We start from the raw sequence: 27,232 nt of genomic DNA on the forward strand, positions 1-27,232 counted from the left end.
AAAACAAGGTCATTACAATCTCCCGCAATTTCACCCTTTTAATATCCATGAATAATAATGAAAACTGATCAACGGAGAAGATGACACATTGCTTCACACTAAAGGCACATCTTCAGTATGCACAGGGAGAAGGACCACTGAGCTTTTCCTCAGAGAGATTCCTCAGGTATGTACCAGCAGTGTGTGAAAAGTGTGCCAGATGTTTCTCAACATAACAGACCAAATCTCATTCAAATATTCTCACTAGACAACTTGTAACAACAGGGTAATCAAAACACAAAATACCTTTTGTTCTGATTCTGACTTGTCACAATTGTTTCTACTGTGATTAGTTTTCCTATGTTACACAAGAGCCTAAACTGCGCACTCAGATATCAGTGACCATGGGAAGTGACAGTGTACATTCTTGTCATGAACCAGTCACAGCAGAACTTCTTCAGACATATATCGCTGCTGTAGGAACAAAACCTTGTATCTCCATTTTTGCCAATTTGGTGTTTTTTGTCATATTCTGAAAGTGCCTGTTGTCCTTTACATTTTGTGTAAATTGTATGAGAAATGAACCAAAATAAATGGCCCAAAACTATTAGGAAAAAGTCTGGTTCCATTGACTTAATAAAATGAAAATAGGTTTTTTCCTTCTCTTGTAAAGTTACCATTTTGGAAATATTAGGTTTTGTTTCGACAGCAACATGTAACTGCTTTTACAGTGTTGTTCAAAAGTTTAGAATCACTTCACATTAATGTTTTTTATTAATAGACCATCACAGTATATGCAATGTATAGTTAAATATTTCAATTAAAAAATTTAAATGGGGTGGTGGTTGGGGAGGTATTTTTCTCCCAATGTAGACATGGCAAATGCCCACCTGCAAGTTAGATAACCTTCTATTTGATTACTGATTACTGGTGTCAGCTAACAGAGTCCCACTTTGGCTAGCATCATACAACACACACACGATATACACACACAATATACACACATTCAGAATGCAAATATTTTTCATTGTGCAATATGTTCTTAAGTGCAGATCTTATGCAACTCTTATTTTATTCTTATTCTTATTTTGTTGTAAATAGTCTAGAGATTTAACTTTAATTTTTATTATTTATAATGTTTATACTATTTTCTGTTTCTGTATTACTGAGTGCCTTACTTCTGTTACTCTGCTGCTGCTATAATACTGTGAATTTTTGCATAAGACTGTATGCTTTTTTGGACTCCTGGTCATGAATAGCTGTGAGATCGCCTCTTTTTGTTAAACCACATGGCATTCTGGATATTAATTGTTCTATAAAACAGCTATTTTATATTTACCTACAGCTCATCATTCTCGACAGCTTCTTAGATTCCTACATATTTAAAACTTGTTGAATTGCATAGGATTAGCATGTTTGCATAGGATTAGCAGATTGTTTCTGAAACTGAAAACAAAGATTCAAAACTGAATTGAACAGTAGTGTAGCTTCACAGGAGCAGGTTTAACTTTTGCAGGAGTTACTTAACTCTGTTTATTTTAGTAAGCAGGTTTGTGCAGGTGAGACAGAGGGCCATGTAAATGTATGAGGACTGGCGCTTTTGAGTGCAGGAGTTTTGCTGTTGGCGTGTCAGCAGCTGGAGGAGGCCAGGTGCCCTTACTCAGCAGCCCAGGGGTGCGGCAGCCCACGTTCGTCCCGCGCTCAGCCTGCGTGACAACAGCCTCCTGCTGTCTGTGCTCAGGAAATTGATTTTAATGAGGCCTGGGGCTTCCCTGACAGCACAGACACCCGTGAAAAAAAGCCGGCCGAAGGCCTACTCCTTCACCATTAGCCCTGGCCGCTCATCCACACATAATCTGCGCATGGGTCGGACAGGCCGGGCCACCCGTCCCTCTGAAGGGAGTGCGTAAGCACATGTCCATCTGCTTTCCACCATGAATTTATGAGAGGCCTTCATGACCTCGGGGTTGACGCCTGCTCTCGCCTTCATGTACTGAGACAACTAATCAGCAGAATGAGAGAGAATGCTAATTAGGATCTGTTTCAACAAGTAAGCGTGTGGAAACAGATCAGTATATATTTATTTAGGACACTGCTTTCAAACCTAGTAATGTCACTTGACTATAAAGAGGTTTGTTTTTATGATGTCACAATGAGAGAACCACAGATAGCTATTACAAACAAGCTTGTGGAGGGACGAGCTGCATGGATCTGGCAATATAGCTCCATTATGATGAGCTATGATCTTTTATGATGAGTTTTATTGTCACTTATACATAATTCTGCATGTTATCAAGCAAGCGTATAGAAACGGATCCATGTACAGCTATTTGCACTACAGTGTAAGCCAAACCAAACCTGCATGCATTTAGACCATTAGTTCAACTTGGTGATATTGCTCCATTATAGTGGGGCATGCTATTATGATGTCACGACACTGAGCTGTCTTGTATCACCATAGTGGAACTTTTAAGTGAACTTTTAAGTTTCCCTGTAGCTTCTACAGAATTACAGAACTATTACTGTGGCTCATGTTGCATGGTGGTGCCACTCTGCCTGTATTAGTGTGATCAATATCTGGACAAGAGACAACACTGCAATACTATAGATGACGTATTGCACTGAGCATGCCCAGAGGGGACAGCAGGGACACAGAAATATTCTCTGGGTTAGACTTAGATTAAATTGTAATTATACAGTTCATGGCCCATTATGAAGACATCTACCTTCCTGACATAAAAGTATAGGTTCAGTCATCAAGCATTATTGATTTGTTTGTCATGAATAGTACCTTCATCTTTAAAAACACCTTCAGCATTCTCTGGAAAATGCAAAAATTCAATGGTGTGGTTTCTCTATGGTGTACACTTTGCCCGAGGCAAGTCTTAAAACATGCTCGGATGCTTGAATAATGGTGTTGCACCACAAACATTGTGCTCCAAAATAACTGGTGGAGAGCACAAAAACATGTCAATACGTTTCCCCACAATCATGTGCTCCCCTTATTTGAGGTCCCACCATTATGCAAATAAAATAAAAGTAAAAATATCTTGTATTCCCTGCTGTTATACCTTTTAGGCCAAAATAATTTGGCCTTCTGCTGCACTCTTTAACCTAGGCTTTGTCACATAATCAAACAGATTTGACAGTTGATGCGAAAACTCCCCCAACACACAAGCACACCTAGACCAACAATCATTCTAGACCAATTGATTTTGGCAGCTGCGTGTTTTCTGCTCTCTATCTCTCTCTTTGCTTGCTTGTGTTATTGATGCTTATATCCACATGGATATTCTCTCCTGTCTCAGCTCCTGCGTGTTTCATTATCTGTTTTTAATTAAAGCTGTTTTCACTTGCATCGTTCTCTCTCGTCTTTGCTCCTCTGCCGTGCAGTGCTGGTAATCTGAGCTCTCAAGGCTAATTAGCTCGTCTGATCGTGACAAAGTCGCCGTGCCGCCAAGCGAGACAACCGTGTCCCAGAAGTCTTTGCAGCATTGCAGTATAGTGCAGTAGTGCCAACTGTGCAGGCACTCATGCAGTAGTTCAGCCAGCCAGAATGTGCTCACCCTCTGTGAGAAATCTTTCATAGTTGGTCTCATGTTGCTAAATGCATCAGTCTAGGAAGTTTCCTTCATGTTAACTATTGGCAAACAGTTCAGAAATGGTTTCTTGATATCAACCATGTTATTTTTTACACAGCAACTACAGATGAAGCTCATAGTTGAAATATACAGTTGGGAAGTATCAGTCATTACTGCATAGAAGAAAGTTATCATTTTAAATTTCTTTAAATGTCTCTGACACATTTTGGGTAAATGTGCAGTTTGCAGCTCTTCACACTACAACCAAGTAAAGATTAAATTATGGCTCTTTAACTTATTATTCCCTTTATAACTGATATACTCTGCCCTCGCTAGAGTAGTCTGAGCAGGTAAGCAGAAAGCTAACTGGCTAACAGGCTAATATTCCAATAATAAAAGACTGTTCAAGCCTTTGAAGAAGGAGTTAATACTGATTACTTCAATAATGTCAATTGCATGCTTGCTGCAAGCTTAAAATGTCTGAATTTAAACTCGACTTGACTTTTCCATTACAGGGCAGAGCTAACTCCACTAGCTTTAATAATATATTAATAAAATAATAATATCATAGGTTTATTTTTGCCTCTTGGTTTTTGAAATGAAGATTATTCTGTGGAATTAACTCTTGGAATCAATTCCATTGATTCCCATCACTTGACTCCAAAATTTCTGGAACCAAACAGCCCTAATGGTAAGAAGTCTAGAAAAGATCTCTCATTATAACGATTAGTGGAAATCGTGTCCACTACAGCTCAAAGTGCTGAAAGGTTTCACCAAGTTAGCAGTGCTCAGGTTTCAGATAACAGTCTTGGGTTTTCTTTGTTAAATGCACAGTAACAAGCCTGGAGGTTCTTCTGTGCTATATTTGTGCTGCAACTGTCAGCCTTGAAAGGTGTTCTCTATGTTCTGATGCAGGTCCTGCTATGAAGATGCATAGGTCATGGAGAGAAGACAGAAAGAGATGCTTCGTCTTGAAAAAAATTGATCATGGCTTAAAATGGCCCACGTTATGTAAAAGCCTGGGGTGTATGTGTTACAGTGAGAAAGAGAATGAAGGTGAGAAAGTGTTGGAAATGGTATACTTGATGGCTTGCATGTCCCTGTGCCTTTGCCTGTGTGTTGTGCGGGTGCTCTCGCTGTGAGAAAGTGTGGGTGGAAGAGAACAAACTGTGCTGCTCAGTGTGCGACATGGCAAAAAATTTTAGCAAAAGAGGTTTTATTGGGTGTTTGTATGCTCTTTTTTGTCTGTGTGTTCAGACATCTGTGTACTGGCGAGCTGGGTTTGCAGAAGCACATCTCTGTTTGACCATTGGTGTGTGAGCGAAGGTCATGGCTGTGTACTGAAGGACGGTAAGGGACACAGTGATCTCCCCATTGAGCTGAGGCACGCGTTTGTGCAGCGGGAGCAGCTCAAGGACTGTGTGTTCCTTCTTCTCCATCTGTCATTAGTCACACCTGCTCTGGGAGCAGAGCCCAGCGCCCCACCCTGGGACCCCACTGAGACATTAACCACCCCCATAGAGAACCGCACTGTACACCTACAGCCACCAGGACACTCTACTTTTGGACAGATCAGTGAAGTGTAGGTAGTGGTGAACAACTCTTTGATCACAATAGGATTTCATGATTTTGATTGTGAATTTGCACAAATGGATAAAACAGTCAGGGAAGGGGCAGACTTATTTGTACATTTTCTTAGGATCTCATTTGCTGGAAATTACTCACATATACAACCCTAATTCCAATGAAGTTGGGACGTTGTGTAAAACATAAATAAAACAGAATACAATGATTTGCAAATCCTTTTCAACCTATATTCAATTGAAAACAATTTCAATTTCTTCATAATTTTTTATTTTTGATGCACAAAATCACACAAGTGTTGTGAGTGGACCTCAGTGAAAAAAAAGTTACAAACTCTTTAAAGAACATTTCAATTCTTCATTCTCTTTATAGAAGAAGATATGCAAGTTTGAAGAATTCTTTGAAGTCTAAAAAACCTCTTACATGTAAAGATATTATACCTGTTAGCCCCCAAAATCCCAGCCTTATTACAACCTAGCATTTATTATTCTGTAACTACATGGACTACAATACAAATGGCTTAGTTAAAAAAGTGTGTAATAAATGTTTGGTCCCACTGCTGGTTTCTGGTTATTTAAGGTTTTTCATTCAACTATACATCCAAGACACCTTTTTACTACCCTTTATATTCAAGAGCTCTTAATAATTTATGAGTGATTTTTATGTATTCTTTATAAGATCAGATTGCCGCTATAGCTAGGAATAGTTGTAACATTTTCCTGCAATAATTAAATAAACTTCCTCCCAGTTTCAGTTTTCAGAGTTAATATAACCCCTTTTTCTATGTAATACATGCTTCCAAAGTAATACACAGGGTAGAAATGATCTCCTTCAGGCTTCCATAGATGAGACTGCACAACTGCTTTTAGACACTCATATATCCCTAATGCAGTGACACAACATTCTCTTATAGCTGTTTGTGCTATTATTTCCATACTATGGTTAGACCAGATAGAGAGCAGAATGCATGTAATGTTCAAACCCACCAGGGACTGTTTTACAGCTCTGCTGTTGTTTGAATGAGGGTAGTAATGTGTAATGCAGGAGTTAATATGGACACAATACCACCTTACTAAGCTCATCGCTAATAACAATTTAAATATTTTTTGTCAATACATTAAAGTGTTCATTCATATTTAACCTGAAGAGATTAGATTATTTTGTAAAGGCCATTTTAACTCAAAACTGCAGTTCTATACCCCATGTAAGCCTATAGGACTCTTTCTTTATATGACAGGGGGTTCTTACAATGTTAGAGCCAAATTTATAATGTAGATATCTCCTGTATATGACATGCACTTCTAAATAATATGAAACATTCATTAGACTAGTCTGCTGTCCTCAGCTGTCCTGTTCCCTGTGATTGCACACGGTCTCTATATTGTCAAGGCAGCAGAAATTGTGGTACTAAGAGGCAAAGAAAGTAATAGGCCTGACTGGAGTTATGTATAGGTCTTCCAGGACAGGTGAAGTGCTACATTACAACAGCCTGAAGTGGACGGTGAAGGATTTGGCCAGCAGAAAGTGCTTTAATGAGAGCAAGGGTTTTTTTTTCTTTTTATGTGACGACTCAGGCTAGAGGATGCCTAGCGTATCTTCCTAAATCTGTCCAGGATAAATGGGAGAAAATGGCAGGAGCTACATCATGGGGGCTTTTTATCAACTATTCTTTGCCATTATCATCCACAGCCAGCCCTCATTGTGCTGGGAATATGGGAGTGATTTTAAAGGCCTAGACTAATACATCTCTTGTGGTGTGGGCCATTTTCTGGCTCAAACCACCCATCTATCTGCTATATACAGGCACACAGGAAGTCCATCGTAGACAATGACTAATTCATTAGGTTATATATTGTTCCTTTTGGAGAGAGCGCTGATAGAAGTTCAGCAGCTGACCTGTCCCTGCTCTGCAAAATTCCCCTTTAACTTAAGAGAGTGTACCACACTTTGTATAGAGTCACTAATAACTAATGTTGAGTTTGAAGTGTAAAAAAAAAAAAATCTCGTTATGTTAACTTACATTGAAAACTACATGTATTTTGTGTTTTGTTGCCAGCTTGTTGGCTCAATATACAATGCGGCTCCCAAGTGAGCTGTCAGTATGCAAGGCTTGGCACAGTTTGTGTGGTACGGTGCAGTCTTAGTCTTAGTACTGTGGGCGCATATTACAGTTGCATAAAGTCACACTGCACTGCACCTGCACTCATACTTATATCTGGTCTTCTAAGTTGAAGTATATATTTTTTCTTCTCTGATTTTCCCCACATGGTGCCTGTGTTTAGTAAGAAAAAATAATTATACATACTGTAAATTCTATATATTGTTTTAAATTATTAGTAAAGTGTTTATTTTTACATAAATGGCTGCAGCTGTAACAACTGCAATTTCCCCCTGGGATCAATAAAGGAATCTGAATCTGAATCTGAATCTGAATTCAACGAGCAACAAAGAGAAGTGCCCATAATTACATTATGTCCACTGCAGTCCATGTCCCACAACACAATAACCAGGCAAGTCAATTTCGCTGCCAAATTTAGTATTACAAGTGTCCTAGCATGCTCCTTTTTAGGCACAGTCTCATGGCCCTTGTTAGTCCCTGCTTGAGGAGATAAGGCTGCTCATGTGGTGTAGAAAGTCAAGTTTTGAGAAAGTGCCGCAGTCACGGGCAGTGCAGGGTGGTATGATTGGTTGGCTGCCAGAGATCGTGAGAGGTTTCAGCCAACACTCGCAGCCTATTACTCTCGTGTCACTGCGCATGTGAGTTATGGCAGAAAGGCAGGGCCAAGCCAATAAAGAAAAGGAATAGAAAGTACACAGAAAAAAAGTTAAGAGGAGAAACAGATTATTTAAAGTTAATTTTGGAAATTCAAAGTGCTGTTATTCTTGCCAACTGACTGCCCTTCACTTTGCAGGTGGTATTTTGCAAGCAGAGATAAAAGAGGACTAGAGGAAAGCTGCAGACAGATTTTCTAGCTAGAATTTAGCACACTTTAAATTTATTTAGATTCTCAAATCCAGTGGCTACAAACTAAAAACAAAACTTTGAACTAAACCCTTTATATTATGTGGAGGTTCTTTAAACTTTGACTTTCTAGACCCCACAAGGGTCTCTGTCAGCCGCTCATTTCACTGTGACCGTCCTGGACTAAGGTGAATTCTGTCAGAAAACAAAATCACCTTTGTATTTGACATGAATTCAGAATGCCCCAGTGAGGTTGAGATAACACTGTACTGTCCCCTTGCTATTTTGTTCGCCTGGGTGAGGATGTGTTTTTCAGAAATGTGGTTCAGTAAAACAAAATGTAAGCTGTTTCACTACTTTGTTTTTGGATTTTTTTGCAACTGTGCATGAGAAATAACCCTTTCACATCCACATTTTCACATTCACAGTCTCCAAACTGTATAAATTAGCATTAACAGTAACTTACAATGATTTACTTTTCTTTTCCACCCCTCTTGTAATCATACTAATTATTTCATACACAATCAGAAATGTATTTGTACTTTATTTCTTGCTCCAGTGTTTTTCTGCAATCAGACCAAATGTCAATTACACTGCTCAAAAGAAAAGCTGGTAATCACATCAGGACAGAGGAGTCTCACAGTTCTACCTACCTAGACAACGAAAATTAGTTAATAGGTTAATTCAATAGATTAATCTTTTAAAATTTTTGTTTAGCTATAAATTCTCAGTTATTCATGGCCACACTCACATACTAATGTGAATTCAATTACTTTGATAGGTGAACATAAGTCTGAACATTGGTGCGTTTTTTTATTGTTTGATAATAGTTTATATCGATTTATAAATAGAGCCTTTGCTAACTAGCCTGTTATCTGTTTTTTCACTTTCCAGTTAATCCACAGCTACACTGCTCAAACTGAGTGTTGTCTGGTAATGAAAAGGTAGAGCCAAACAAACTTATATGGGCTCTTTGCTTTTATGTTAACACTGGTTATCTCTTACTTCATATCTGTCACTCCTCCCCTTTAAAGACAGAGCAGGCTTATGAAATTGTAGGTAGGGAGTAAGTTCTTAGGCTGAGTGCAGAGTGCTGAGCTATAAGGGTATGGAATGGTGACGTATATAGGCCAGTAAACATTATAGCTATCAGATACATTTGTAAGACGTGACATTGTTGAACATTAGTTAGTTGTTGTGGTCAGTTCACTTCATAGATTAAGTGACTCATTTTCGGAAATTTCACCTCCGCAATCTAACCCAATCCGTGATAGCACATGCACACGTGAAGACATTAGGGGGCAATGAGCACGCTTACCCAGAGCGGTGGGCAGTCCTATCCGCAGTTGGGGGTTAGGTGGCTTGCTCAAGGACACCTCAGTCACGTACTGTCAGCTCAGGGGATCAACACATTTCTATAAGAGTAGCTCAGCCAGTTTGTGTAGTCCCTGTAGTCACTGAACAATAAGCCTCATATGTAATAAGGCTGGGATGTTAAGAGATTAAAATGAAATCAATTGCTAATTGTCTGTTTCCCCTGTTTTTATGATAAAATGTTTTGTTTTAAACAGTCATAAAACAATAAACCTCTAATTCTGAAAAGTCTAGAATCAAGAAAAAGTGTTCTTGAATTTGGAGTTGATGCATTTTTACAAAATTTTATCACGTTTGTACATCTCATTTATAAACTTGGTCTCCATTGAAAGGCTCTTTAGGGCACCAAAAGTGTTTGTTCTATGGCATCGATTCACAAGCACCTTTATTTCGAAGAGCATATGTGAGGAGAAATTGACTGTTACAGTTCAGTAGGAATACACATGCGCTGTGGCATTAAATCTTTACAATATCCTTGTACATCATTTATCACAAAGCAAAGTGAAGCATATTGTGTGGCGTCCTCTGTTTCAATGGCATCTTAGGTCACATGAGAATGGTTTGGACTTACTGTGGTCTATTTTATACCTCAAGTGCAAAAATAGTCCTTTGTCTACTGAGGCTTATAATGAGAGCACGGACACAAGAATGTATGAAGGGCAAGGTCAGAAATCTAGACAAAAATACAGCAGACCATAGAGCACTCAGACTGCAGCATGAAAGGTGTGTGTGAAAGAAAACATGTTCTGCTTTGATTTGGATGGAAGGGGCACATCAATCTCATCAGTCTTTTGAACTGTCACTCAGAAAATGTCAAAATAATAAAATTTTATTTAAGATGTCAAGGGAAATTATGGGACGGGATCCACATTTATTGCCTGAAACGTAACAGAAAAGTAATTCCAGAATATTGCCAGTATGCATGAATAAAAGTCTGATGATTTCCTATGTACAATTTCTTTTGATGTGCTTTCTGTCTGATAACCTTGAGCATTCTCAGGATTCCTCTGCTTTGAACATCACTGGCAGAAAGACTTTTCATTGGCAAGTTAATAAGAGTTTGGCAGCACATACTGTTTGGTTCAAAATGATTTCTACCTTTGCAAAGAGTCTCTACTCTTCAATATTTTTCTTTTTCCCTGAATACTGTAACACTGTAAACAATATCTCTTCGTCCACATGATTAATAGTAAACTGGAAGTTAAGTTTATGGAAGCCAAATAAAGCAATATTACCCTTTCAGTAGTTCATAAACACTCACCTGTAGATGTACGTAGGCTTAAGGGACATTTACTGAAAACTTTGAGTCCATTTATATTTTGGAAGCAAACTATTTCAGTTTAATGAATAAAATCTGACATCTGTGATACTTTCCAATTAAAAGAAACTCAGAGTGGAAACATAATGAGCTAAGCCTTCTTTCATTTGCATATTGTGTACATCTCCTGCCCTGTATTATGTATTCACCTGTCACTCTGCAAATCTATTCAGGAAGGATCATCCTGACGGAGCTGGTCATTAATGGCTCTCTAATACATCTCTGCATCCACCGTGGTTTGCATAGTTCATTTAGCTAAGACATGGCCATTAGCCATTAGACTCAGTTACAAATTACATGCTGCATGTTTGGATTGTGTGGTAGTCTAATTGTGCTCCCTTCTCACAGCTACACCGTCTCATCTACACTGTACTATTTGTATTGTGTTAATGGTTTTGCATATCATTGCTGTCCAAAAAAATCTCCTACATGGTAACTTTATAGGGGAAGCAAACTGTTGCTGTGCTCACATGACGTAGAAACAACAAAATAAAAATAGGAGATATTTTTGTTGTTTGTTTGTTGGGACAATGATGACATTCTGGCATTCTTTTTAAATGTCACTGCCAATCAGCTCAGTAAGATTTTATCCATAAGATTTTACAAATATTGTATAGATTCACTTGGAAAACACAGGTGAATCTACTTGTTCCTTTCCCCTGCTGTCTGACTGCAGCTTTGTAAAGATTACAGAGATATGAGGTGCATTAATACCTCAGGCCTCTCTAAAATAGATTTATTCATGCTAATTAACACCTTCCATCTTGCACCCCCACCATCTCTTTGAACAATGGTAAGTTACACTGCAATCAGAATCTGCCATTTATTCTTAAGATTGTAATGAAATACAATTTTAGTCAAGAAACATAAATTACTTATTACTTACACCTTTTGTTTCTTTACAGTATAGTTTTTCATTCCATGCCGTTTCATGTTATGTTTGCTAAAATAGAAGCAGAGATAGTAGAGTTCACTGTTCTTTGATTGGCATTTGCTGAAATCACATTTTCCCCTTGAATGGAGGTCATCTTGCAACGCTGCAGTTTTCTCTGCCAAGTTCTGTCTGCCAAGTCCTTATTCTGTACTCTGCTGTCTTACTGGAGTAAGAGATGAAACAAGGCCATTGTGCTTTAAAGCAATTACTTTTTCAATGCACATTTATAGATGTCACACTTGTAGCTCCGCCATTGTCTAGACTGTCTTCTAAGTAATGTCTAGAGATGTGTGATCAGAACCAGCGAAAAAACAGCTGATTTTTGCCTAAACCCGTTGGCAATCAGAGAGTTTATTCGTTTTGTTTTGGCTGATCTGCGCTACAGTTTTATGAAGTAAATAACTTAGGGCAGGTAAGTGAACTTACGCTGTATTTGAATGCTGCTGTGTATCGCGGAGCGAGGAGGTGGACACTTATGCGGAGATAAGCGACTTATTAAGGGCAAATCCAGGGTCGTGGTCATAATGGTCCAGGTTTAAATGGCCAACACGGATGCATAGAGAGTCAGACATGATGATAAACAAGGAAAACTACAATGGGGGCTGGATGAATGAACACCAAACAAAACCAACAGCACATACATCAAACAACATCCCAAACAAAGACCAGCAACAACACAGGGGAAAACACAGGGCTAAATACAAGAAGGCTAACAAGGGATAACAGGACTCAGGTGAAAACACAGGTGGGAATAATCAGGGGCGGAGTCACAAAACAAGGGGCTGGACAGGGGATCAAAACAAAAAGCACATGGACCAGACCACAACACAACATGAACACATGGACAGGACTGGGAGGGGCCAATCGTGACATGCTGCTGCTACATCTTTACAAAAATGTTGTAGCTTTCACGTTAGCAAGGTGCAGTCAAAACACTTTGTGAGTTGGGCATGGCAAAAAATCCTCCATATTAGCACAGTTAGCAAGCTAGCTAATTTGCTAAGTTGTAGTTAGCCATGAAGCTAACACTGCAATTGCCAGGCTGGCTGATTTATAAAGAGTAAAACCTCAAAAGTAAAGATACAAATACAGTCTCTCAACTGACTGCATATCATGCAGTCTTTATTTTATGTGTTTATTTATGGACAGTAGGGAACGAATGTCCAAAGGTTTGTGTCTAGATTCCTGTTAAATTAGCATTTCGTCCATTTTGGAGGGTCAGTGCTATGAAGCCCAACCCCTTGAGAGATCAATGCAGGCAAAGCAGTAGTGCTATTGAAGAGGACACAATTTTTTGTGACCAAGATCATCAAAGTTGAACTTCATGCAAAGTTTCATACACAAAATGTAATCATCTCGGAAACTGGAATGCAAAACACTCATTGTGGCAAATTCCTTTGAAATGTATGTACTTTTGCTTGCGAAAATTCACTTGTAAGTGCAAATAACACTTATGTAAGCATGATTCACTGTGTTTAATAGCCTGTTGGCTTATACTTTCCATGTAGAACTTTATTTGATTCAAATTATTTAAACAGGTTGTTATAGTTTCAAAATTCATGTTGTGACTTTGGCTAATAAAAAGTTCTGGAAATGTGCTAGTGTTTCATGTGTTCATTGACCCCTACAGTGTGAGCTATTAGAGTGAGAATTATTCATATTTGGTGTATTCCTAGTAATTTCATTAGTAAATCTATGCATGAAGTTAAAATAAAGCAAACTGTTAATTTCAAATTCACTCTGAGTTCCATAACACAGACCATTAAATTGTAAATCAAATCCAAATTCCTATTTGAACCTGTGAAAACTCTATATGGACTATTGTAACAGCACCCCAATTACTAGCACAGCATAATCAACATTTTACAACATTCCTGATATGTAATTGTCCTCCACATGTGTGAATGTCAGTAGCACCATGTCAGGTCAACACTGATGACTATTGGCCAACACAGCTAAAAGGTCACTAAGAAAGGTCAGACCCCATTAACTGCCAATACCACAAACCACGGAGGTTCACCCTAACCTGATACCAGGCTGTTTAAACCTACCATATCAGCCCATTAGTCACATATTCATCTTTTCAAAATGCATACACAGTGACCCTGTGACCCTGAGCACCTGCAAGATAATCAATCACTTTAACATTCTACGCCCACAAAACTTTGTATCAATGATGGTATTTGGACATTTGATGTGATACAGCTTTTATGCAATATACCTATTGCAGATTTTCTTCATGTTTACTGTTCCCAGTTCTCATAATTTATGTCAAATAAAGGCCTGAAATGGTTTATTACACAGCCAGTCAGGGCAAGCTGATTTCAAAAATGCTTGGCCAAGGCATTTTATGACATGCCGTTCTATATGATACATTTTCCAATGTGATGCTCTTATCCACAATACATAAATCACATGAATTTATGTCAACACTACATCATTTCAGGCATAAAATTTCCATTGTCAACTGCCAGCAGCTGGTCATACTGACTGATATTTGTCTTTCTGTGTCTTGTTGTGATTCTATTCTTTTGTTCTATATAAATAACATCTAATATACAGTACTGAGTCCACCCTTTCATCCACTTCATTTCCTGTCAAAACAACCATTAAGTACACAGTTTAACTTTTTCAGGTCAGAAGAAAAGCAGAAAATACATATTTAAAAGAAAATTACACAACTCCATGAATTATATACACTAAAACTGAATGGCACGATTGGCCCCTCCCAGTCCTGTCAATGTGTGTTTGTTTTGTTTCTTCCTGGTCCTGCCCCCTTGTTTCCAGACCCTGCCCCTGATTGTTACCACCTGTTATCCAACTGTCCCTCGTTATCCCTGTTGTATTTAAGCTCCGTGTTTTTCCTGGTTTGTGGCTGGTCTTTGTTTGAGATGTTAGTATTATTTGAAGTGTTTGGTCTTTGTCTTGAATTGTTTGTTTATTCTGTGTGGTTTATCATGTTTGTACCCCAGTCTCTTTGTGTTGGCTACCTGACCCTGGACCATATTGACCCTGAGTATGGATTTGCCCATAATAAATCTCGCTTGTCTTCGCACAAGCATCCGCCTCCTCATCGCTCGACAGTGTTACACTGAACAGAATATTTTTTATAATATATATTTTTATTATTAAAAAATATATATTTTCTGCAGGAATGTTTCTCCACACCTCCAAATTTCAGTCATAAAAGTTGGTTTCATTTTCCACTTCTCAAAATCCAAGCAATCCAAAACACATTCAGTGATCTTAAGATCCAGACTCTGGGGTGGTTAGGCCATTGTTCTATAACACCAGCAGCTTCTGTTTGATTTGCAAAGTTTTTGCAAAGTTTTTTTCTTTTGTACTTAATGGCTGTTTTGAATGAAATTAAATAAAGTAAGGTCTGTGACTTTTTTACGAGTATATATAGGAAGTATCAGAAAGGCTAACAGAATGCAAAAACATGTAAAAGAATATGTGCGCATGAAAGAAATTTAAGAAGAAGGATTAGAATAATTAGAATAACATCTAATCAATATATAATAATACATTATTGTGCAGCAGATTTTAAATGTACTTTGAAATACAACTGAATTCACTTTTCTGTGGTTTGAATTGTGTCACCCCCATTTGAAAAAAGATACATTTGTCCTCATCATATTTCTTTCTGAGAAAGTCTTTTTTTCTAGGAATTTCCACTGGGAGACCCCCTTCCGTCTTTGTGACAGCAATGGCTCACCAAGGCTCTGTGTTCGCGCTCTGAAAAAGTCTCTCTTCTGCAGTATAGTCACTGTCACCCTCCTCCCTTTGACTTCTAGCGAGTCGTCCATCGATCACACAGCCAATCTGATTCCACAGATAACTAACATCATTATTCAAATGTGGGCCCACCCGCATTCTTCTCGCCCTTCGCTAGAGTGTGGAGGAATTTGTTTGGCTTCACTTAATCGTGCCTATCTATAAAAAACCCATTTCAGGGCAATCCCATTCGCAGCATGAGGCTGCGGAGTGAGCTGTGTAAGGGTCAGAGTCGCACTCCTGAGGATTTCCAGCAGGTCTCATTCCAATGCACTATTCAAATGCCTCCCTCTCTGGTGGTTAAGATTCTGGGGATTCTCTATCTGCCTTTTTTCCGGCTCAGCCTTTAAAATGCATCTGTCACAGCCGCTCAGACCCAGCACTCTGTGAGACAGTGAAAAAAGCCCTGTGGCCTCAGCAGGGTTTCCTTAGGCCAAGGACAAGAGCTTGCGGTGCTCTTAAAATTATGTCACTTGTCAACATATGAGGCTGATAAGTACAATTCCATGAGCACCCTGATCGCATTTTGTGCTTAAGTGGATAATGAATGCATTCGAGAGCTGTATGGAGTCAGGAGCTCTACTTTTAAAAGAGTGCTTTGGATGTGTACAGACTTGTGTAGTGCAAATTCAGTGGAAACACAAAGAAGTACAGTTGACAGTTGCAAATGTTTGGGTGCCCCTGGTCAAATGACAATGTTTGATGATGATTTTCTAATTGAAAATAAATGCACATCCTCTACAGACAGTACATTTTTAGCAATTGCTATTTCTTTGCTGTTGTTTATAACATAATGGAAAAAAATAAAACATAACACATGGCCTGTGCAAAAGTTATGGCACCTTTTATACTTTAACAATATATTAAGCTCAGCAAACACAAAATGCACACAAAAATTTGCACAAAATTGCCATATTTACATTTGCTCCCCGTAGAGAACGTATAATTGTCACATAGAAAATCAAGAAAACATGTAATTTGAATGGGAGTGTATGGTGCAGATATTCTGACATATTCATAGCAGTTGAAGACAGTTCAGAATCTTTCCAAAAACAGACAAAACAGCTCTGCCCTTTGAAGGTGCCCTGTAGTATTTGGCACCAAGGCATTGCAGATCCTTTAAGTCCTGCTGTAAGGTGGAGCTGCTGCAAATCTGGCTTCTTGTTGCAGCACATCTCACAGATGCTCTATCATACTGATATGTGAGGAGTTTGGAAGTCAACACCTTGAGCCCTTGGTCAGGATCCTCAAACCTTTCCTGAAAAATGTGGTGGGTGCATTATCCTGTAGAAGGAGCCCAAAGCCATTGGGAATACAATTGCCATGATGGGGCGTACCTGGTCCTCAATAATGTATGGGTAGATGATGTCCACATGAAAGCCCAGACCCAGGGTTTCCCAGCAGAGCATTGTCCAGAGCATCACACTCCCTCCACCAACTCATCTTGTGCCCCAGTGCATCCTGGTGCCATCACACTTTCAACAGTGGACAGGGTTTAGCATGAGCACTCTGAACAGCCCCTTATGCAGCAGTATGCAATGCACTGTGTGCTGTCACACATTCCTCCTCAAACCATCATTAAAAATTTCTGTGACTTGTATCTGCTAGTTCAGACTAGTGAGGACATCATTCATTGCCCTCATCTATCGACGTGCCTTCAGCGTCCAACATCATTAGTTACACAACCCCAACTATATTCAATTGAATACACTAAAAGGCAAGATTTTTAAAGTTCAAACGAATAAACTTTATTGTTTTTTGCAAATATTCACTCATTTTGAATTTGATGCCTGCAACATGTTCCAGTTGGGACAGGGGCATCAAAAGACTGGGAAAGTTGAGGAATGCTCAGAAAACACCTGTTTGGAACATTCCACAAATAAACAGGTTAATTGGAAACAGGTGAGTGTCATGATTGGGTATAAAGGGAGCATCCCTGAAAGGCTCAGTCATTCACAAGCAAGGTAGTCCAAATAGTCCAACAGTTTAAGAACAACGTTTCTGAATGTGCAATTGTAAGGAATTCAGCGATTTCCTCATCTACAGTCCATAATATCATCAAAGGTTTCAGAGAATCTGGAGAAATCTCTGCAAGTAAGCGACAAGGCAGAAAACCAACATTGAATGCCCGTGACCTTCAGAAAACCACTGTCAGTGAACACAGTTCGTCGCTCCATCTACAAGTGCAAGTTAAAACTCTGCCATGCAAAGTGAAAGCCATATATCAACAACACCCAGAAACGCCGCCGGCTTCTCTGGGCCCGAGCTCATCGGAGATGGACTGACGCAAAGTGGAAAAGTGTCCTGTGGTCTGATGAGTCCACATTTCAAATCGTTTTTGGAAATCATGGACGTTGTGTCGTCCGGGCCAAAGAGGAAAAGGACTGTCTGGATTATTATCAGTGCAAAGTTCAAAATCTCTGATGGTCTGGGGGTGTGTTAGTGACCATGGCATGGGTAACTTGCACATCTGTGAAGGCACCATTAATGCTGAAAGGTACATACAGGTTTTGGAGCAACATTTGCTGCCATCCAAGCAACGTCTTTTTCAGAGACGTCCCTGCTTATTTCAGCAAGACAATGCCAAGCCACATTCTGCACGTGTTACAATAGCGTGGCTTCATAGTAAAAGAGTGTGGGTACTAGACTGGCCTGCCTGCAGTCCAGACCTGTCTCCCATTGAAAATGTGTGGCGCATTGTGAAGTTCAAAATACGACAGCGGAGACCCCGGACTGTTGAGCAGCTGAAGTTGTACATCAAGCAAGAATGGGAAGGAATTCCACCTACAAAGCTTCAACAATTAGTATCCTCAGTTCCCAAACGCTTATTGAGTGTTGTTAAAAGGAAAGGTGATGTAACACAGTGGTAAACATGCCCCTGTCCCAACTTCTTTGGAATGTGTTGCAGCCATCAAATTCAAAATGAGTGAATATTTGCAAAAAACAATAAAGTTTATCCGTTTGAACATTAAATATCTTGTCTTTGTAGTGTATTCAATTGAATATAGGTTGAAAAGGATTTGCAAATCATCGTATTCTGTTTTTATTTATGTTTTACACAGCGTCCCAACTTCATTGGAATTGGGGATGTAGTTCCAATTCCAACTACTGTCATTAGGTATGCACCACTGCTGACCGGGAGCACACATAGCAATTTGGCCATTCACAAAAACGCTGTCTTCAAGCGAGCCCATTTCTCTCACAGCTAACACGTCAACCACAACAACCAAGTGTTTACTTACTGTCTAATATTTCCCAGACCTTGACATGTGATGTTGTTACAAAATAATCTATGTTATTCATGCGTGAGTGGTTCATCATATCCCTTTTTTTCCTTTCTTTTAGCCTTATGGCTGTGTAGCAGTGAGGCATGGTCACAAACATTTCAATAATGTCTCAATTTAGTTCTAGATGAAGCACCTTGCCTGACGAGCAGGAGCATTTACCTGTTTGGATCACTGAGTAATTGCCCAGAAGACAGGGCCTTAAATGGCCTATTTGCTTGCAGTTTACAGTGTGAATGAATCACTCAGTTTCTGTTCTGAACTGTCTCTCAGTGAGTCAGTGAAGGCAGGGCTCTCTGGCTGCCCAGTCCAACACACCCAGCATTAAGTTTTCTAACTGACCTGAATCCACTTCATCACTGACATAGATTCAACCCCTCCCCCACCCCCCACGGAATCTATTTCAAGAGCAGAGTGATCAGTCGATTTTGTCTAGGTGACCGAATGCAAATTACTGAAACCGAACCTTTCTCCCAGCCCCAACAAGGGGCACGTCAGATAACCCCAAGTCCTCCCAAGGCTTGTTTGGAAAGGGATGAAAATACAATTACTTGCTTAAAATATGAATTTATAATTAACACAAACATTGTTTTGAGCTTGATTTTTAAATTCAACTTACTATCAAAACAAAACAGACATAAACCTGACAGCTACAGTGAGTCGAATACAAATGAGCTAAGCTACTAGCTGGCATGTGCTGTTAATAGCCGGAACAAAATGGATGTCACAAAATACGTTAAAACCCGGTGAGTCGCCACAGTTACCTAACAATTACAGTGCATCACTAAACGATGTCACAGCTGCCACAAGCTATGGAGGGAGTTCGCATTCTGAGGGGATTTAAATTTACAGCTAACTGATTTGCAACCAGCCTGGACTTATTTAGTTAATTTTTATTTTTAATTATTTATTTATTTATTTTATTTAAAAATTAGTTTAGTTTAAATGCTAGCTTCATGTGTTAATGGCTGCTCATTTTGTCTAAAGAACAGGTTTATGTTTTGTAGAATCCTGCAATACTCAATCAGTGTAGGTAATCTAAACAAGGTGATTTATTTTTAAAAAACGGTGCACATTGACTTAGTGCTATCATTAGATCAACGTCATTAAAAACCTAAATCACATCATTTTGATCATTATAAATGCTTCAAGGCAACCCACATTGTGTCCCCCCAAAAAATAGGAAAGCCTGTCTAACAAAGTTGATCTAGTGCCGGCTGACTTCTCCAAAATCCATTTGAATACAATGTCTTTATGAAAGACAATTGTCAATGAAATGCCCACACAATGTAAAAGGCAATTGGTAAAAAAAAAAAAAAACCTGATTAATTAGATATTTAAGGTTTTAATGTGACAGTGACAACTATGTTGTAAATGGTAGCAATGTAGTATTACTGTAAAAATAGTTGAATGTTTCTATGTGAAGTTAGCTGTTTGAACACCTCCATCCCATTACACAGTGAATATGCATCATCACTGGACTTTTCTACGGAAGCAATGACAGCTGGAATCGAGACTGATGTGAGAATTATGAGAGAGTGGGGCTCAGATCTTTCTGTGATTCACAATTCTGACACCAATGAATGAGCTGTGCACAAAATGCGTTAATTAAAAATGGTAAACTTTAGTCTTTGAATATTCATTAAAATATGTTGTATCATGAGGGAGAAAGTTGGAATAAACACAGTGTTAGAACTCTGTACTCTGTATATTGAATAAAATGAAATAAGGACTTGAAATCTCTTGGCTTATGCCACTGTGACAAGATGAGACCAAATGACATCTAATAAACTGGTTATGCTGTGGAGAGAACCAGGGAGTTCAGACAACAAACATAAACTACACTACTACTTTTATACATCACAGTTATCTCTGGAAATAACAAAATTATAGAGTAATATTAGTTATATAACTCATTAAAACAAGTGGTGGAATCCTATTGATAGTACATACTCAACATTCCATCAGTCCTATATTTGTGTTTGTAAGTAGATAAGAAGATATTTTATTATGATTTGAATTCAATGAGAAGTTCCTAGGATGCGTGTGAAAAAAAAACATCCTTTACATTTTTGCCACGTTCTCTGTAGAGGACGTGTTCACTTTTTTTGCATACTGTATGTGTTTACATGTTTACATACATATAGGTTTAAATACTCATTTAACTAATAAAAAGTTTGGTCAGCCGTGAACTTGGCTGTAAAGAAATTGGAATCAGCCAAAAAACGCATGATCACTGCATGCTTAATTTACACACTTATTGATCACCTTCAACCATCACCCTCTTAAAAATATACAGGTGTTATAAATTATGTCAAATATCAGAAACATGCTCAGTGATCAGGCAATTATTCTGGATTCTTTGAAGTGCTTTGCTGTTGGAGAGGGCTGAGAATTGAGGTCGCTCTAAGATTCCGTAGCCGTTTGCTCCAAGGCGTTCCTGCTCTAAATATCAAGAATTCCCCAAGTGAGAGGGAAAGTAGGAGAGGCTGAAACAGCAAGAGAGGGGAGAGGCCGAGCAAAACGCTGGTGTTTTTGATATGCTGACTCATCCACCACCATGACCTTCTCCTAGAGCACAGAGGCAAGGCCACGAATATCAATGTTGGATTTCTCCAAACCTGTCCAGGATTTTTATCACTCATACTGCTGTCATGCTTGCCTCATCCTTCCCAAGAAACAGTTCAGACAAGGACAGGCATAAATAGACACAATAGAAAGAGATCTGTTATTTTAAGCCTGCTTTGATGCTATGAAACAAATTGTTAGTCATATCCATGATATGTTTATATATATAAAAAGAGCAAAAGAGTCAGACTTGAATAGCAGCTTGCTTTCTGTGTGGAAACAAAGTCAGAAAATGTTTTCAAGTTTTCTAGGGCATATATTTCTTCTCTTGTTCAAGCAAATTTATCTACTGCTTCCTTTGAGAAAACTGCTAAATCTGCTAGTGTTTTAGCTAGTGTTTCATTATTATTACATGCAGGCAGTTTGGTGATGCAGTAGACAGCGCTATTGCCTCACAGTTAGAAGAGCCTGGGTTCAATTCCCCAGCTGGGTAACCAGGATTCTTTCTCTGTGGAGTTTCCATGTTTTCCTTGTGTCTGTGTGGGTTTCCTGCTACAGTCCAAAGACATGTAATCAGGCCAGGTGGAGATACTAAACTGCCCCTTGTCGATTTAGTGACTGTGTACAAACTGGAACTGAGTACAAAGCCTTGGAATAGACTCTCAATGCCCAAATACCTGGAATGAGAGAACTGCTTCTTCTTAGGATCAAACCCCGAGCCCTAGCCTTGGGTTTGGCTGAAAACTGGGTTCTCTGGAAGGTGCAGCTAATCCCCACTTGAACTCATTCACACTGATGACATTTATACTGAGATAGATTAGATATTCAAATTGATCTCTGTTCTGACTGAAGTAACTCAAGCAAACTTGATGGTGCTTAGCAAAGGAGCACTCACTCCTTTGCACATACATTAGGTGAGAGTAGTAAGCTGCTCTACATTCACATCACTACACACAGCACAGCCTCAAGCATGTGTGTCCTGCCACAACACTCACTGAACCATATGAGTGTGTGCAAACTGCAGCCGTAGCTCATGGTATCAGTAACTGCACCACTCACAACACCAGAGATGCAGTGTGTGTGCCATTGCCCCATTCCATTGCATGAGTCATTACTAAAATGCATCTGACAGAAGCTGCTCGCTCGGAAAATTAACCTTTTATCCTTGAAGGCAGACTAGCGACTGGTGCAGGCCCTTCAGGGCTTTCTAAGCCTCATTCAGGAAGGTTGAGTGTCAACATAAGTGTCAGATGTTGATTTATCAGACTGACTACCCAGGGCTGGACAACACAAATATGACCTGGCCTCAGGAATGGCCATCAACTACAGATTCAAAACTGCTGCAGTGACAAAGAGCGTTTGACATGCAAATTGGTATTGGTGACCTGTAGGTTTTGGGGAATACTGACTAGTGTTGATACAATACTTGTCTTTTCAACTTAAGTACAATGCAGAGAAATCCAATATGAGAAATGTGGGCTGATGTAGATACCCTATACTACTCATGTACATATTTGTCAATGTCATGAACATTTATAAAATGTAGAAATCAGGATTATATCCAACTGGATTTGCATTATAGAGAGACATAACATTCGCTTGTAGAGGGCTACTAATGGAGTAAAATGGATAAAATGCAGATATTTTAGCACAGTAGCCCAACATCACCTAAACATTCTGCTGTTCTAAAGTACAATAGATTTGTCATCAAACATTGGTTTAAAATATTGGGAAATCTACCCAATGCTGATCAATATTTAAAACAATTACCTGCTAATACCAATATGATTCTGCTACAACTGTGCATTCCTATTGGAAAGTATCAACATTCAATACAACCTTTGGTACCATAATGGTATAAAACATTATAGGCATGATCTACTTGCCATTATGTAGCAACGTTTAATTTAGAAACATTGTAATTTACCAAGTAGGCAGCCGTTGCTCATTTGATTACCGCAATGATAATGCTAATTGCCTATGGGATTTACATTGCTATGTTAGCATGAAGCTAGTAGTCAGGTGCTTTACCATTTTATGAGAATGTATACTTAAACACATTCAAAGCTCATAACAGACATTAATGTAGCATATTGTCTGTCTGATATGGACAAAATTGACAAATATGAATTGAATAGAAAAATAAGCATTTAGAAAATAGTACTTTTTCATACCCATGAAACACTTTGCTAAGCACTGTAATGGTTTAAAAGCTGGTGCTGCAATGCTAACATGCTTCTGTTCATATGAACATGTGTTCAATGGAGCTACCTATGTTACTCTGACACTGGCCAGTGAATGTGGCGATGTTTGCTCAGCTTACGGTTAACTAAATCAAGGATAGTATCTATTAGACCCCTGCCATTCTAGGGCAAATTAGTTTTAAACTCAGCCACCATGATTTAAAAGCTGCAGAAGTACTTATCTGTTAACTCAATAGCCATCTTGGTAATATCACCGGGCAGTTATTTCCATTCATACTCTTATTGCTTTTAATGGAGTGAGAACTTCAAATCCAAAACTCCAAATCCAAAAAAAGAAAGATCTGACAGAATTGCATTAATAGTTTGCATTGTTTGGTTCAAATAATGCACTAAAAGCTTCTAAAGCTTCTAAAAGGCTACTATGCATATCTCCACAATGACAGAAAGCTTTTTCCTGCCGATGACTTTACCAGCAAGCCAACTGGCTTGTTATAGAAGGGCAAGACTTTCCTTTCCATATATATATATATATATATATATATATATATATACATATGTAAACAGACACTGTGTTGAAAGGTTTGAGGTTTCCCATTAAATTTTATCCTGGTAAAGTGTCTCTTCCTTCTTTATAATGTCTCTAGAACTACATGTTGTAAGAGTTAGCAAGCTGCCAAATGAGAAGCACTTTCCAACGCAAAGATGCCCATTCTCGTCACAATATGTACTAGCATTACAAGAAAAAAAGTCAAAAAAAAGAAAGAAAAAAAGACTAACATTAATCAAAGACCTAAGCTTCATGATAAAGTGTTTACTGACAGTCAAACTTTGATTTCAGGATTAACTTTTCAACTCTTGACGAGACATGCCATCTCCCTTTAAGATCTTACCCTGAATGAAGAGACACTAATTAATCAGCCTGGCCCTGATTGCATCCTCCCGGCATCTCTCCTCAATAGCAGTCATTAGTCATTAACAGCTCTAAGCGCACACCATTCAGTGCTGCATTCTAAATGAGTCCCTTAACCCCCCAACAAAAATCTGCTATATCATTTCTGTTGGACCCTCATTAGTGCAACCCAGCTTGACACCAATGCTACTTAGAACAGGGCCCAGCATGACATCAGCACATCTTATGAAGCTAAATGAGCAGATCTGGGAAAGTTCTGAGAAATCGTAAAAAAAAAATTAGAAAGAGATTTTGTTTGTTTTTCTCATCTATTGTTAATGCAACTTTGCCATTGCTCTGCTGATTCTGACATGTTGTATCGACTTGGTGATCCTTTTTTATGCTGAAAATGAAATGAAGCATCCTTTGAATAATTAATCTCGTCTTGCAGAGATTTAATAGCAACATAAATCACTTTGAGTGCTCGACAAATATGTTGACAAGGCATGCATGTGCAAGAAAATTAATTACCTTAAAAAATGTAAAACATTGTGTGGAAAACAAGAAAAAAGGTGTCACAGCTTCTAATAAATGCTCAAGTTTAAATCCTACACTTCTTACATTCTATACAGGACTTTTTAGCCTTTAAGGATTTTGCATCTGTCACTTTTACAGATAAGAGAAGATCATTTCCATATGTCCTTCTGTAGTTTTCCTATTATGGAAGCATAAAACCTCTGACCGTTGGTGTCAGTGCAAAGGAAGGGAAAGATTTCGGAAACCTTTCCTTTGAACCATCCATCGTTAGACAGACAATAGCTATGTCAGCCCTCATTTGGAGCCATTACAGTGCTCTCTTTGCGCATTAGCCACAAATGGGACACTAATTACATGCTGAGAGTCTTGCTGGTCTTATGTTTCGTCTCCCCATGTCTGCCGTGACTTAAATAACAGTGTCTGACACTAATGTTGGCCCTTCTTGCTTTACTTTAAGAAGTTCTCAGTTTAGCATTTTCTGCTTTGCTGCCTCAAAGTAGCCTAAACGATGTCACTGTGAAAGAACTGAGGAATACTGGTACATGGCTCTTCTCACGTTTGTGCCCTTTCAGGGGCTGCCTTGCATGACGTTCAAATAATTCACCTGCAAAAAGGTTGATTACAATTGATTTTGCTCTCACTGTTGCTATCCAACCCCCCTCCCTCTCTCATCACCCTTTTCGCAGTATAGGACCTGATTATCAAATCCAGAACACACCCCAAATACATCAATAGCTTATCTCTTTCACCCAGGAAATAGGTTTTGGTTTATGTGTTTTGGAGATCAGACCTTTCCTTTTCCCACTGAGAGAGAGAAAATGTATGGACGAGTCTGATATAGAGGCCTGTTGTTTTCCAGGACAAAAACAACCCACTGATGTGTGATCTGTTGTGTGCAGGCAGCGCAGCCTTTAGCTGGCCAGGCAGATGACCTCTGTGTTTACTGACTCTCACATGGACTTCCAAACACAGAGCCGTTATTTTTATTGGTCACCTATGCAAGAACCACCTGTGTTATAAGACTTTGAGCAAAGTGAGTCTTAGCTCAAAAGAGAATTCTACTGATTTTTTAAAACTTCTACATAATTTAGTGGTCAAAAAAGTAATTCCCTGTGGCCTGAGGTGAAAGGTTCATTGTAGAGAAACTTACAGAAAAGAAACAGGAGTCGCAAGGTCTTACAGTCTAAGTATAGATATTTTATAATCTACACAGAACCACCAGTGAACCTACAGGTATCAGTTTTTATATGTATTATTGATGAAGGTAACATTTTCTTTGCAGCATGTTTTACTTTATAATGCCCTGTATGTAAATCTAAACCACGAATGGATAACAAAAATTATATTGTAGCCAAAAGGCTCCTCTCAAAACTGTCTTAAAAAGCAAAGTTTTCAGACATCAGGCAGAGTATCTGTATCTGTTTCAGTGTAATAACGTTCTGTGAGGGAGCTTTTAGAGCCTTTAAACTCTTCAGACGTCTAGTTCCTATCAACACCGTGAACAGCTCTGACTCAGAAACACATTTTACAACAAACCACTAATGACTTTGTTTACGCTTAGTCAATATGACTTCTCTATTCACCCATTACTTTGGAGACATCTTTTAGTTTTACAGTGTTACACAGAGGTCCATATTTGTTCTCATATAGATTGCATATATTATATATAGTGTAGAAGACATTAGTTAACACCCCCAGAATATATCAACCCCCACACATCTCCAAAAGGGTAACTTTACAGGAGAAGGTAAAAACATCCTTGACTTTTAATGTATGTAAATGTTAAGAGATTTTATTCAAGCAATTTTGGAGTATTTCTTTCAATCCATTCATCAATCAGTCTATTTACACAAGACAATAAGGGCAGCAGCTTAGCTCAAATTATACAGAAAATTAAAAATTGCAAAAATGTTGTTTTTGTTTTTTGACATACATCAAACATGAAATAAAGAAATAACGTCTTTTGTAATTTGAAAATTCTCACTGTATCTTTTCAAGTAAGCAAGATTATGTATATATTTTGTATCATTTTCATTTAATTGCATTCCTTGGTTTGAGGAGTAGGCTTTGACCATGGCCATGATTTGACTGATAATGTGATTGAGCAATTGATTGAAATCATGCTGAAAATCTTTTTCTCTCAGTGGTGGTTTAAACAGCTGAATGGTTTGAATGCTGATGAGTGTTGACATCACAACAAGGGGATAATGTGTTGAATATGGCATTACTCCCAAGACGGCG

The 27,232-nt window shown here is 38.7% G+C and overlaps 1 protein-coding gene across 2 annotated transcripts in view; it reads right to left on the minus strand.

Annotated features, from left to right (window-relative positions):
- Positions 1-27,232, minus strand: part of LOC108443939 (complexin-1) — a 58,804-nt gene that overhangs the window by 13,675 nt on the left and 17,897 nt on the right. The window lies entirely within an intron of this gene.

This window comes from Pygocentrus nattereri, chromosome 11, assembly GCF_015220715.1.
Source record: "Pygocentrus nattereri isolate fPygNat1 chromosome 11, fPygNat1.pri, whole genome shotgun sequence".
Classification (NCBI taxonomy): domain Eukaryota; kingdom Metazoa; phylum Chordata; class Actinopteri; order Characiformes; family Serrasalmidae; genus Pygocentrus; species Pygocentrus nattereri.